Below are 13,734 nucleotides of genomic sequence, written 5' to 3'. Positions count from 1 at the left end.
ATTACAAGTGTGCACTCACCACCACTGCACCTGGATAAATTCATATATTTTAGTAATTCAGTTCAGTTCTCTACACCGTGGAGCCTTTTCTCACATGTAGCAGCTGCCTTGTGGGCTTGAATGCAATCATCTTAAATACTATCAACTTAATATTAAATATTTTTCTTTTGAGCTGTTTTGAAGCATATCATAATTGGGGGTTTTATTGCAAAATGTACATAAAGCTTATCCTTTTAACCATTTTAAGTGTACAATTAAGTGGCATTAAATATTTTCACAGTGTTGTGTACCATGAATATTTTCCACTTCCAGAACGTTTACAGTTTGCCAAACAGAATTTCCATACTGTTAAAAAAGAGTACCTCATTCTTCCTCTTCTCCAACTGCTGGTAACCTCTACTCCACTTTCTGTCTCTATGGAATTGCTTGTTCTAAGTATTTGATACATGGACTCATAATGTTTTTTTTTCTGGTTTAGCACTTATAATAATGTTTTTCTAATTCACCCACATTATTGCATTTTTTAGAGCTTTATTACTTTTTAAGACTGAATGATACAATTTGGCATGAACATGCAACATGTTGCTTATTAATTTAATTTGTTTAGTTAGGGAATTTTTTACTGTTTACACCACTTTGCTAATGTGGATAAAGGTGCCATGAACATTGGCTTGCAAGAGTTGGTTTTAGTCTCTCCTTCCAATTCTTTTGTTTTTTAATATTCATTTCTTTTCATTGTGCACAACACCTTTGGTTTTATATATTTATTTTTATGTGGTGCTGAGGATCAAACTCAGGGCCTCGTACATGTTAGGCAAGCACTCTACTGCTGAGCCACAACCACAGCCCTCTCCTTCCATTATTCTCTTTGGAACATACTTACAAGTGGATTTGCTTAATCATGTAATAATTCCACCTTCAACATTGTTGCTTAATTTAAATTCCCACCAGAAAATTTTTAGTTTCATTTTCTCCTTATTCCCTATAACATTTATTTTCACTTAGCTTAAAACAGCCATTGTAATGCATGTAAAGTGATACCACCAATTGGTGATTTTCTTTTCCCTCATGACAGTAATGTTTTCGTGTGATTGTCTATTTGTACATATCCTTTGGGGAAAGGCATATTGTTGTTCTTTGTCCGATTTCAAATTGGGTTGCTTCCTTGTTGTTGAGCTATAAAAACTCAGTAATGATTCTTCATCAAATTTAGATTGCAAATATTTTCTCTCATTCTGTGGATTGCTTTCTTTATTTATCTAATTTTATTTTTAACTGGTTTATTAGGTATAATTGATTTGCCATATAATGCACATACTGAACATAGGTTATTAAATCTTTCTTTTTTTTACCTCTTAATCACTTCCAAATATGTAGTTCTACCATATTAAGTATATTAAGAATGTTGTATAATAGATCTCCAGAACTTTTTTATCTTGAAAAATTAAAACCTGTACTCATTAAATGCACCCTCCCTTGGCTCTGTGCTTGGGGTTCTGGACTTGGCTAACACCTTTTTCAACAACCCTTTGAAACTGGACTTGCAAGACCAGTTCACACTCAGTTGTTGGGAAAGGCAGTGGACCTTCCAGGTTCAGTCTCTGGGATATCTGTACAGTCCTATCATCTGTCATGGCATGGTGACTTGGAACCTTGATTTGTTCTCATTTTCTACTGATATTATCTGGTTCTGTTAAATTGATGATATCCTGCTAACTGGGAAAGATCATCCTCTGTTATAGAATGCAAGTACATGTCAGGAGATGGATGTCAACCTCAACAAAATCCAAGGCCCTATGAAGTTCATGGGATGATCTGCTCAGGTAAGACCCATTTGATTCTAGACATGGTGAGAGATAAAGTAAAAACGTTTTCCATCACCCAAGCAATAAAGAATGTAGATGGGTCTTTTGGACCCTGTCTTATTAGCAGGCTCTCACACAATATCCATGCCTACTACATGGGCTGATGAAGAAGCCAGATGGAACTGAGATGTCCCCCAGCAGAGAGAATTTGGAAAAGCAAATTTGGAAAAGCCCAGGTACAATCTCTGGATACCTCTCTACCAGGGATGCCAGTGTGGTTAGATATCACCTGTACAGTAGATGGGATGAACTTAGCTTACTGGAAAATGTGATTATAGGATTTTGTCCATAAGTGTAGAAGGGAGCTGAAACTATTAGTATAGCTATTTATAACAGCAGTTTTTAGGAGTATAAAATGACCTACCACAGTGGAGCCACTGTCCAAATCTTTACTGAACTTAATGTGAATTGACATATAGGTGGGTGGATGGCCTATTTAACCTACATCAGTCTCCTGTAGCACAGACCCCTAAAAAATGGCATGTGTATTACAACAATGCAGAGTTCTCACCAATAGTTTGTTGAATAGGTGCCTTTACCTGTCCCTCATTATCCCAGGTGGCTGCCCCAGTGCCACTGATCTCACAGGTATAAGAGGGGTATCCCCATTCCTGAAAATTGTTCATATACAGGTGGGTTCAGCATGGGGGAAGCCAAGGATTTATAATGATTTTTCAGTACAATCTGTTACTCATACCATCTGGAATGAGACAGCAGAAAAATCTTTGCATCCAGAAGACAAACTTATGCAATATGGATTGTAGTACCTGTCAGCTGGTCACTGGATATTGTACTAACAACTGGACACTTTATAATGGCCTTTAATTATAGATGGCACAGTTGCAAGTGGACTATGATCTTTACTGGAAAAGCCTTGGAAGCCAACATGTGGCAAGACATATGACAGGAAGCTGGAAGAAATGATTATTTATGACGCAGTCAACTTTGTCCCTAGAAATATAAAGCTGGACACTTTGACTATGATGCAGGCTCTGGCCAGGACCCAGGCAGTACACTTGATGAGGAGGGTACAGAAAAAAGTAATTTAGAAAGTGCTAAAATAGGATGGAAGAGGGTCAGAGACATAATTATCCCTAAACCATAATGACTTACTCTTGGTCACATCTCAGTGACAGATTCTTCTGCCTCCAGTCCTGTCCTTTGAGCCACATTGGGACTAAAACTAGTGTGGGACTGGCATATTGATCATATCGGCCTCTAGCTAAACAATAAAGGACACAAATATACCTCAACCTGTGTAGTCTGTGTAGTCTTCCCTAGCAAGAGAGCTATTCAAACCACCACTTTCAAAGGTCTTGAGAAGCTAATGTAATATATGGGTATACACACTGTATTGTCAGTGTCAGGACATGCATTTCACAAGCCATGCTATTCAGCATTGGTCCCAAGGACATGAAGCATCATGTAATTTCCACTTGCCATATAACTCTAGGGCAGCAAGCAGGTTTGGTGGAGAGAGAAAGTCTTATTCAAGTGTTGGATATTTGCTTATTAGGCAAACCCACCTTGGCTATGGACTGGAGTCTTTGGAGAAGTATGTGTGTAATATGACACAATACACTATATTGTCATGTGTATCTAAAAAGAACAAAGAAAAGAAGAAAAAATAAATGACAATAAGTTTAAATGCCCAAAAAGTCTTGGATACCTTCTTATAAGCATATGGGAGCTCTAGCCCCTGCCCCAAAGACTGTGGATGTCAAAGCTGTACATCCAGATAATATACTGCCAGAGTTGACACAAAGAGCTCTGCTGTTTTGCACACAGCATTAAATCCAGGGTAGGGGACAAGTCAATGGGGGCTTAAGTAGTGTGTCCCCCAGAGATGGGTTGGATATTTTTTTATATTGTTCTAATTAGTTACATGTGATAGTAGAATGAACTTTGACAAATCATACATAAATGGAGTATAGTTTCTCATTCTTCTGGGTTGTACATGATGTAGAATCATACTAGTTGTGTAGTCATATATGTGTGTAGGGTAATAATGTCCAATTCATTCTATTATCCTTCCTATCCCCTGCCCTCCCTTCACTCTCCTCTACCTAATCTAAAGTAACTCTATTCTCCCTTAGCCCTACCCTCTGATTGAGAATCAGCATCTTCATATCAGAGAAAACATTTGGCCTTTGATTTGGGGGGATTGGCTTATTTTGCATATACTTTCCCGCTTTATCCATTTACCACCAAATGTGGGCTGGATATTTCTTGCCATAGTGTGAGGAATCTCCAGTCTTCCTAACTAAATTCCTGTTGGTCTTATTGCGCTGTGGACTTGTGATCATGACCTAATGTGTTAAAGAAAATACTCAGGGAGCTGAACTTAGACTTCTAGTCAGGCATGTCATTCTTTAAGAGTCCCTCATGGACTCTGTCCATGAGTGGGATGCTCTGCAGCATCTTCCACAGTTGTCATTGCCTTGTTCTAGAACAGATAAGTTGTCACCAGTACTTTCTTTTTGGAAGGTGCAGATTAACTTGACAAGTCCCTATTAAACATTTATTTTTCTTTTTGTAGCTGCAGTCTCTCACTGTTTTTCTATTTTCTGTGGAACAATTGCTGTTATAAAGACAAAATGTTGTCTTTACAGTCACAAACCTCAAGTCACACATGAAAACATAAAGTAATGCCTTATGTAATTTTCTCCCTGGATAAAGAGCAATGATAAGTCATTGATTTGGTTCCTGGGACTTCTGGTGGAAAAAATGGTTATTATGATCACTTGCATAATTGTCATCTTGCTCCTTTTTGTTCATGTGTTCCTACTGGTGCTTTGGACTCTGCTTACAAGCCATACAGGATGTCTTTTGTCATGCTGTCTACACAATATTAAAACTCCTCCCAGGCTCAGGGCCCATCATGGAAGAAGGGTGCATGTGAGATTTTAAGAGCCAGTTACAAGTTAGTTATACATGCATGTGATCAGCTTGACATGACTGAAGCCATCTAAAGTTGTCACCACCATGATTGCCCCAAAGTAACCCTAGCTGGTTTCTCCTGCATTGTTTCCCAGCATATTATAAATAGATGAAGTCATTAGAGTCATGTATTGTATTAAGTAGAGCTTTATGACTGGAACTTAGTAGTAGAAAAGTGAACAACTCTTTGATTCTCGTTTAAGGTAAACCAGCTACATTGCAGCTAGGATGAAGTTGTTTTTGACCAGACCCATATACAATACACACTTTTCATTCTGGCAAAGTTGTGGGGATGCAATTGCTATCACTGCCACTCTTACATCAGTAGATTCCCCAGTAAAGTGCTCTTTTTAATCCTATATCTGTCTGCATCTCATTCTTTGGTCTCATAGCACCTTGATGCTGGTTCCCATACACTGGGACTGAGTTGTTCTGTACTACATGCTGAGAAGAACATAGGAAACCTCAGAATGAGAGCTGGAAGTGCTCCATCTTGGGCTCACATAAAGAGTTTTTATATAAACTCATGTAAATTTTTCATTTGTGAAGCACATTTTTAAAAACTCACATAAAAAAGAAATTCTTTTTTCTCATGTCCAGAATATTTGTGAAAGATAAGCAAAGCTCATCCTTTTCAGGTTATTTGCTTTGTTTTTGTTCTCAATTTTGTCCTGGTTTAACATAAAATGTGATATAAACTTCCTCTCATAAAGCATATTATTTCAGACTCCCATTCCAGGTAAATTGGCCCTGAGTAGACTTCCTACCCATTCCTTTTCATACCCAAAGCAAGGTTTTCCTCTCTGATTCTCCTTGTTTAAGTCTCCTGCTCCTGGCTAAGAGACTTGTTTGTTGCCCTCTTACTCACCAGATAAAAATACAGAGATTTTCTTATTTATGGTGGTTTGACTTAACCAATTTTCATATTCAATTGTGGGAGAGTGCTCCCTTACAACAATCCTGTCTTTCCCTTTCAGTATGGTATTCATTTAAATCCATGTGATATTTATCACCTTATTATACAATACATAAGTTTGTGTTGGATTATTTTGCCCAACTGTAGACTACTGAAAGTATTCTGAGCACATTTAAGGTAGGCAAGGCTTATGTATCATAGGTATATTAAATGCATTTTTAACTTATGTTTTATTTTGGTGTAAACCTATCATAAGTTGAGGAAGCACTTGTTTATAGTCTCAGCATTTAAAAAGAAATCATTTGTAAGGAAATTATAGAGCCAGAGACCACTCCTTCGGTTGTCATATTTCTTAGGAGCCTCTGCAGTGGACCTCTTAGCTCCTTACCACTCTGCCTGTTTTATATTGTTGGCAGTTATTATTCACTTAAATTTGTGTTCTTTTATATCTTAATTTGGAAATAATAAATAATCCAAAATACTAAATGATTTTCTATTTACCAAAACAACCAAAATTTTAAAATGGACCAATCTTCAGGAATGGTGCAGATGTGACACTGCTGTAGTTCTGTGGTAGAGATATGGACCAGCAGCATCACCTTAGAGATGACAAGCTCCTTTCTGGAGTGGTTCACTGCTGGATACATGGCTCAGACAAACCCCTACATTTGGTTATAGCAAAAAAAGTGAAGCAGGGTGTGGTGGTGCAGGCATGTAATCCCAATGACTCATAAGACTGAGGCAGGAAGAAAAAAAAGCCAGCCTCACTAACTTAGCAAGGTCCTAAGTAGCTTGGAAAGGCCCTGTCTCAAAATAAAAAAAAAATAAAATAAAAAGGGCTGGGAATGTGTCTCAGTGGTTAAGCACCCCTGAACCAAAAAACAAACAAAAAAAACAAAACCAAAAAAACCAACAACAACTAAAACTAGGGAGGTCATGGGGGGAGCTACACTTAGTTCACTCAAGTTAAAACTGTAACATGCTGGATTATTAAACTCAAGTTACAATAAAGGAAGTACAAGTAAACACCATAAGAGCAAATCATGTCAACACATTTTTAAGCTACAAGAGGCAGATCTCAGTAGCTTTTGTAAGCTCAGACACTGTTGATGAAAAGGAGGCAGATTAAAAGCTACTGAACAAGGCTTTATTGAGATTCATCCTCAGGTGACCCTCCAGTCCAACAGAGTGGGTCCAGGAGAATCGCACTTAGGCTCAGCTGGATTGGAATTTTATTGAACTTAGGGCAGGAAGGGAAGGCTTGGGACAGAAAAAGGGAGTTTTTAGAGTCCGCTGATTGACAGGTAGTTATAAGGCACTATCACTGCTTGTCTGTCAGTGCCTGCTTGGTTGTTCTTTCACATGTGTGAGTTGCCTGGTGCTTTGTTCCCATAGCAACCTCAAACCGACCTTACATCCTGGTCTTTTTGATGATATAGGGTTCGTAATTACATCTGGCTACTTCCTGCTGGCTAGGAGTGCTGAGGGAAAGGGGTTGGCTCAGACATTGGTTTTGGTAGGGAGGCGACTATAGGGGTGTAGGAGCATCTGGTTGTAGGTCACTCTGGCAATTTCACCCATGCACTTTGGGGCAAACCCAAGGAGGCAGGGAGCAATCATTAATAGAAGTCCCATTACAAACATAGGAGTGAGAATGGGAGTCAGCCATGTAATGAGGGTTGAGTTTAGCCAGCCTGGTCAAGGGTCATTTGATTGTTGCTGTTTAAGCCTTTCATGCAAACAACAGAGGCTTTTGATATTCTTTTCAACCAATCCAGTTTTATTGATATAGTAGCAGCATTCTTCTTTCAGGAATAGACAGATTCCTCCTTTGTCTGCTGTCAGGAGGTCTAGGGGCTTGACAGTTCTGTAATAAAAACTTAGGCAATAGATGTTTTTTGCCTTTTCAGGGAAACGAGAAAGGCGGCCGATGCCTCTACTGCTTCCCAAAGTTGTTGTTCAAGCTTCTGAGTAGTGGTTACTGCATAACCAAGTCCTCCTTCACCCAGTCCTGAGGCAGCGAGTAAGGAGGCCAAGGAGAGTCCAACTACTACTGGTAGAAAGCATCCCATCTTTTCCTGGAAAGGGAGGTGGTAACAAGCCATGTTAATTCATCCTGACTGTACAGAGTTGACTGAGGGACAAAGATGAAAGGAACACAAAAAGCGAAGGGCATGCTGAGGCGTAGATTTTTTATTAGGGTACCATTGCATCAGCAGAAGAATCCCAGTGGAGCAAAGCTTGGGGAAGAGATGAATGATCTATCTGGTCACAGGGTAGCTCCTAATAATTGGAGAACATCTCTGCTTAGGAGAGGAACTGGACAGGATGGAATGTCCAGAAAAGAATGTGTGAAAGGGTGTCCCTCCAGGGCACAGGCCAGCTTAGCAGTACAGTTTTGGAAGGAGGGTTTGCTGTCAATCTCCATAACTGAGATCGGGGAAGGAAACATAGGCCCAGAGTGAGCAGACAAGACAGAATAGGTAGCCCCTACCCTGAGTCCACAAGGAAGGTTATGGACTTATCCAATACCTGGAGTGTTGCCCTGGGCTCAGTGAGGGTTATGGGGGTCCTTGAGTCCAGGCTTCTTCAGTCTTCTGTGAACCCCAATAGTTCAAGAGAAGGGATTGCCTGGCTGGTCATACCCCCACATGGCAGCGCCAAGGAAGGGCCAGCCATGCGGCCGTCACATTTCCAATGAACTATCTGCTTACAGATGGTGTACAGCCTGGAGGGGGACCATGGGTTTGGGCATTGGCAATCACAGTGACCTTCGCATCCACATTTGAGCAAGCCCCTGACAGAGAGGAATGCTGGTTTCTCCTGAAAACTTCACTGGAGCCATAGGCCTCAGGGGTGCTGTCGAAGCCTAGGTTTGGAGTATTACCTCTTTCTTTCTTTCTTTCTTTCTTTCTTTCTTTCTTTCTTTCTTTCTTTCTTTCTTTCTTTATTTTTATTGGTTGTTCAAAACATTACAAAGATTGCAGAATCACATCAGTTACACATCCACATTTTTACATAATGCCCTATTAGTAATTGTTGTATTCTGCTACCTTTTCTATCCTCTACTATCCCCCCTCCCCTCCCCTCCCATCTTCTCTCTCTACCCCATCTACTGTAATTCATTTCTCTCCTTGATTTTTTCCCCATTCCCCTCACAACCTCTTATATGTAATTTTATATAACATTGAGGGTCTCCTTCCATTTCCATGCAATTTCCCTTTTCTCTCCCTTTTCCTCCCACCTCATGTCTCTGTTTAATGTTAATCTTTTCCTCCTGCTCTTCCTCCCTGCTCTGTTCTCATTATATCAAAGAAGACATTTGGCATTTGTTTTTTAGGGATTCGCTAGCTTCACTTAGCATAATCTGCTCTAGTGCCATCCATTTTCCTGCAAATTCCATGATTTTGTCATTTTTTAGTGCTGCGTAATACTCCATGGTGTATAAATGCTCCCCTAGAGGAAGGAGGTCGATCCTCCAGAGAAGGTGGGCTCCTGTAGCCAGGTGTTTCAGGTTACCTTGGGCTGCCCAGAAGCTGACCAGAACCTGGGTTCATAGCATAGCTCAGCACTAAGCATCCCCAAGGACTGGGCCAGTCACTCAGGCTTTCTTCACCTCAGTCTCCTGTCTGTTGTGACAGAGGCTGCTCCTACTGTTGTGTGCTGGTTGTAGGAGGCTGAGAGCCTGGGACTCCATGTCCAGTACACTAGGACTGAGTAAGGCTATGCTGCTGTGTTTTCTGTCACCAAGGAGAAGCCCTTGTGGCCTGGGTGGGCACTACTCAAGCAGAGATTCTGGGGGTGCTCATGGGGCCTTCCTTCCAGCCCCAGGCCCTCCCAACCAAAGCAAGGCTTTGGTGACTGGGTTATTTCTTCAGTGACTTTCCACATCTCCTCCTTCCTTGGGGACCAGTGTCTCTGAGGTGTTCTGGGTCCAGTGGACTGGGCTCTGGGGGCAGCCAAGGCAGGCAGGGTCTCCTACTTCAGTCAGCTTCCTGCCCAGCAGCCTTGCCAGACCCCTCAATGTGTGGCTCCTGCTGCAACCTAGGTGGCCGAGGAAAGCTGGTAAGGGGTCTTGCTCCTCAAGGGGACCTCTAACAGCCATTCCAAGCTCTGTTGGAGCCTCAGCCTCGGATTGCAGGCTGGAGTCCCTGCCTGTTCACCCTGGGGGGGTGTGCTCGAGCCCCATCACCTCCTGACAAGAGAACCCTGCAGATAGCAGGCCTCTGTGTGCTTAGGAAGTTACCCTCCTGCAGAGCTGATGGCTCAGAAAATAAAGGCACCTGAAGACAGTAAACACTCTTTCAGGCCCTGAGGAACTGGGAGAGAAGGGATTTGCCTATGGCTACCCAGCTAGGCATGACAGGGGCATGCCAACCCTGAACTACAGGGTCCTGCACCCTCTCTGAGGCTGGGCCCAAGCTCCCTGAGCCCCATGTTCAGGATCTGGCTCCTGGGTCCTGCCCCAACCCTGGAGCCCATGGGGTCCCAGGCCCCTCCCTCTGGTGTGGTCCCTGCTCCTCCACCAGTGGGTGCCTGCCCCTCCTTCCCCACACTCCCTGCAGGAAGGGGTTCCTGTGGCACCCCTTCCCCTACACACACTTAACTCACCGGCAGCCATCTGCCATGAGACAAATGGGGACACGCTGCACTCAGAGTTGGCAGCTTCCTTGGAACCCTACCCCCCAACCCAGAGATGTCATATGTCAGTGTCATGAAAAGATATGAGGCTGGATATTTGGGAAGTGGCAGCTGCCAATCACTTTCTGAGTAGAGCAGGGTGGGGGCATCTACTGCACCAAAGGGCATGCTGGGGCTCCACCATGAGCAAAGCCAGGGGTAGGCATGTGAGGGTATAGTCATGGTCCTCATCTGGGGGACACATCCAGCAGAGGCACCCAGATCATGAGTGTTGTTGGCCCAAGGGCCAGGATTGATCCTGCCCACCTAGTGCCAGCTGACCAGCCCACATTAATTCCTCCAGGACGCTATCAGAAATGCACCCTGGCCCCTGGTTCTGACCTGGGAATGTTCCACACCAGAGGGAACCAAGTTCAGTAAGTGCCTGCTGGGGTAGCAGGCCCACTCCTGGGAACTGGGCTTAGCATCCCCATTCTAAGAGGAGAAAACAAGGCTCTTAAAGATTTTCAGAGTCTTATTCAGTCTTACAGCTCTCCAGCAGCAGGAGACAGATCCTGCCCTGGTCTTCCAGTGTGTGACACCTGGTCCAGGCACAGTGCCCAAGGCAGCCTGTCTCTGAGTCAAGCCAGGGCTGCTCTGCACCTCATGGCCTACTCACCCCCATGCTACCCTGTCCCTGGGCCCAGCCCCTCCTTTCCTCCTGCTCTGTGATGTACTCCTGCCCTGCTCTCCTCCCTGCCCTGAAGATGCTGTTTGTCATCTTTGATTCCACAGAGCTGCAAATGCCACCTGCCTGCACAGTTGTCTCTCCCCAGAACTGCTCTGTTCCTTGTCAGTCCCCTCTCTTGACCACCACTCATTTTGGCAGGAATGAATGAAGGGACTGAGGTAGCAGAGGCCAGAGTGTGTGCCCAGGGTTTGTGGCAGTGGTAGAGGAGGAGTGAGGCCCAGCCCCACTGGGCCCTGCAGGTTCTTCCCTCTTCCCCTTCCCTGCTAGAGGCTGAAGCCAGATCCACCTGATGCTCCAGGTTGATTGGCTCTCTCCCTGCCAGCAGGAAGGATCCTTCCTGACATTTCCTCAGATAGTTAATTGATACCCAAGTAATGTGTCATAGAGACCTCGTTATATGCCAAGTGGATCCCCTAAGCCTTTCATGTCTGTGCCTCAGAATCAAGATCAGCAAGTTAATAATGGGCCCTTAATCACACTGTTCCCTGTTGGAATTGAAAGAGAATTACTAGGAGATGGGACAGGGCAGTAGTAGGAAGAGACAGTGTGTTCCTAGGGTCTTGGGATGAATGAAACTATGAGTCCCTAGAGCTTCTACATTTCTGCAGAAGGCCTCAGCCTCATTTTTCCCAGTTGGTGTTTTCCTCTGACAACAGTGCCTTGACTTTCCACTGAGAAATCCTTTCTCTATAGGTGGGTGGAGGCTGGCTCTGCCCCTGGCTCTGGCCACCCTGAGCCACAGTGACATGCTCAGGGAAAGGCCTCTGACAGGTTGGGCCAGCCAAGGTGCACCACCTGGGGTTTCTCCTGGAACCATTCAGCTAGAGCATCCCCATGCATGGAGTCACTAGATGCAGGAGTAAGGAAATCTGGGGCTGCTGCTGAGCCCCCACTGGGCAGGGCTGATGGAGAGCCAGGAGGCAGCAAGGCTGTGCAGTGTTGGCTCACCTTGGAGTCAACACATAGGACCCAGTTTTGCTTCAGGTGGTTTCTTTCACACGTGACCTGTGGTTCTGATCACACACAGGATGACTTGGTTTGTACACCTGCACACTCTTGCTCCAGGATTCACCCACCTGAAGGCCTGTCAGGAGTCTCCAGGGAGGATGAAAGCCTGGTCAAAATCCGGGCTTGGAGCAGGGTATGCTTGAGGATGGCTCCACTCCTCCCTCAGGGGTCTGCTGCCCATGTTGGGGGCCATGGACCGAGGAAGCTGGCCAAAGTTGATAAGCAGTGAAGCTGCAGGAGGGTCCCCAGCAGACCAGACAGCCCAGCCCAGTGGTGCCATTGTTTGGACCTTGAGTGTCCCTGAGGCTTAGTCCCCAGACCGTGGCCCTATCCACTGGGCCCTGCAGGTGGGGGAACCTGTAGAAGGTGGGCCTAGTGGGCAGTCCTAGATTGTTGGGATTGTGCTCTCCAGGAAAGGGTGGGCCTCTGGTCTCTTCTTATTTTCTTCCTGGCTGCAATGAGATGGGCAGCTTCACTTCTGCCATGAGGTGCTGTCCTGCCACAGGTCAAAAATAACAGGACCAGGTGACCATGAACTGAAACCTCTGGAAACATGAATGTTCCATCTTTTTAAGGCAATTTTCTCAGATATTTTATTACAGTAACAGAAAGCTAGACAGCACAGGTGGGCTTAACCCACACAGAACTATGGCCCAGAGAAGGAGCCAGCAGGCCTTTCAGGCAGATGGGTTTTAACATGGTGACATCCAACAGGGCAGTTCATATTCACCTGAAGTCTCAGGCAAGTTAACAAGGAAAGCTCCACTCCCAGGCCTTCCTGCTGGAAGATCAGGACTGGGGTGCCAGCTGGGGTGAGGCAGGGGCAAGATGGGCTGGTACTCTTTCCACTCAGTATTAAACCAGGGAGCTGTCCAAAATATAGGTTATGGGGGATGTGGGAAGGTTGCCACCCAGAAGCAGACAGAAGAACTTCCCAGGCTGGAGTGGAGGGAAGTTCCTCATGGTAAATGGTGCACAGGTATGAAGGTGACCGTGACAGATGCATGCCTGAGGAAAAAAATGGCTCTGTATTGCTGTGTAACAAGTTATCCCAGAACAAATATCTACTATCACACAGTTTCTGGGGGACAGGAATCTGGAAGCAGAATGGTGGAGGACTCAGGCTATAGGTATCATGAGGTGGCTTGTAGCCAAGAGGACAGCCGGGACATCATCCTCCCATGTCTAGGGGCTGAAGGACCACTTCCAAAATGGTGCCCTTGCATGGCTAATGGTAACCAAGAGGACCCACTCACAGAGTGCTGTGCCATGCAGCAGGGGCAGGGGACCTCCCTCAAAACAAATGCCAAAAGAAGGAGAAGGAGGCAGAGAGGAAGAGAAAAAGGGGGAGAAACAGAAGAAAGGGAGAAGTAGAGAAAGAAGGAGAGAGAAAGGGGGAGAAAGACAGGAAGAAAAAGAGATGGAGAGAGAGCAAAGCAGAGAGGAAGAGGAAAGGTGGGAGGAGAGAGAGAAATGGAAACAGGGAGAGAATGGAAGGGGCAATAAAGAGGAGAGATAGATAGATGATAGATAGATAGATAGATAGATAGATAGATAGATAGATAGATAGATAGAGACCACCACCAAGACAAGAGCCACAGTGTGTTCTGTAACCTAAACCTGGAGCCAAAGAG

General features: G+C 44.4%; 1 long non-coding RNA gene across 1 annotated transcript in view; it reads left to right on the top strand.

Annotated features, from left to right (window-relative positions):
- Nucleotides 1-13,734, top strand: part of LOC144251297 (uncharacterized) — a 58,200-nt gene that overhangs the window by 25,401 nt on the left and 19,065 nt on the right. Inside the window, exon 3 of the long non-coding RNA XR_013342670.1 lies at nt 1,743-1,823. This is a non-coding gene — a long non-coding RNA (uncharacterized LOC144251297). The remainder of the gene's footprint in view (nt 1-1,742; nt 1,824-13,734) is intronic.

This window comes from Urocitellus parryii (assembly GCF_045843805.1).
Source record: "Urocitellus parryii isolate mUroPar1 chromosome 13 unlocalized genomic scaffold, mUroPar1.hap1 SUPER_13_unloc_1, whole genome shotgun sequence".
Classification (NCBI taxonomy): domain Eukaryota; kingdom Metazoa; phylum Chordata; class Mammalia; order Rodentia; family Sciuridae; genus Urocitellus; species Urocitellus parryii.
This window is presented reverse-complemented; position numbering and strand designations above follow the sequence as displayed.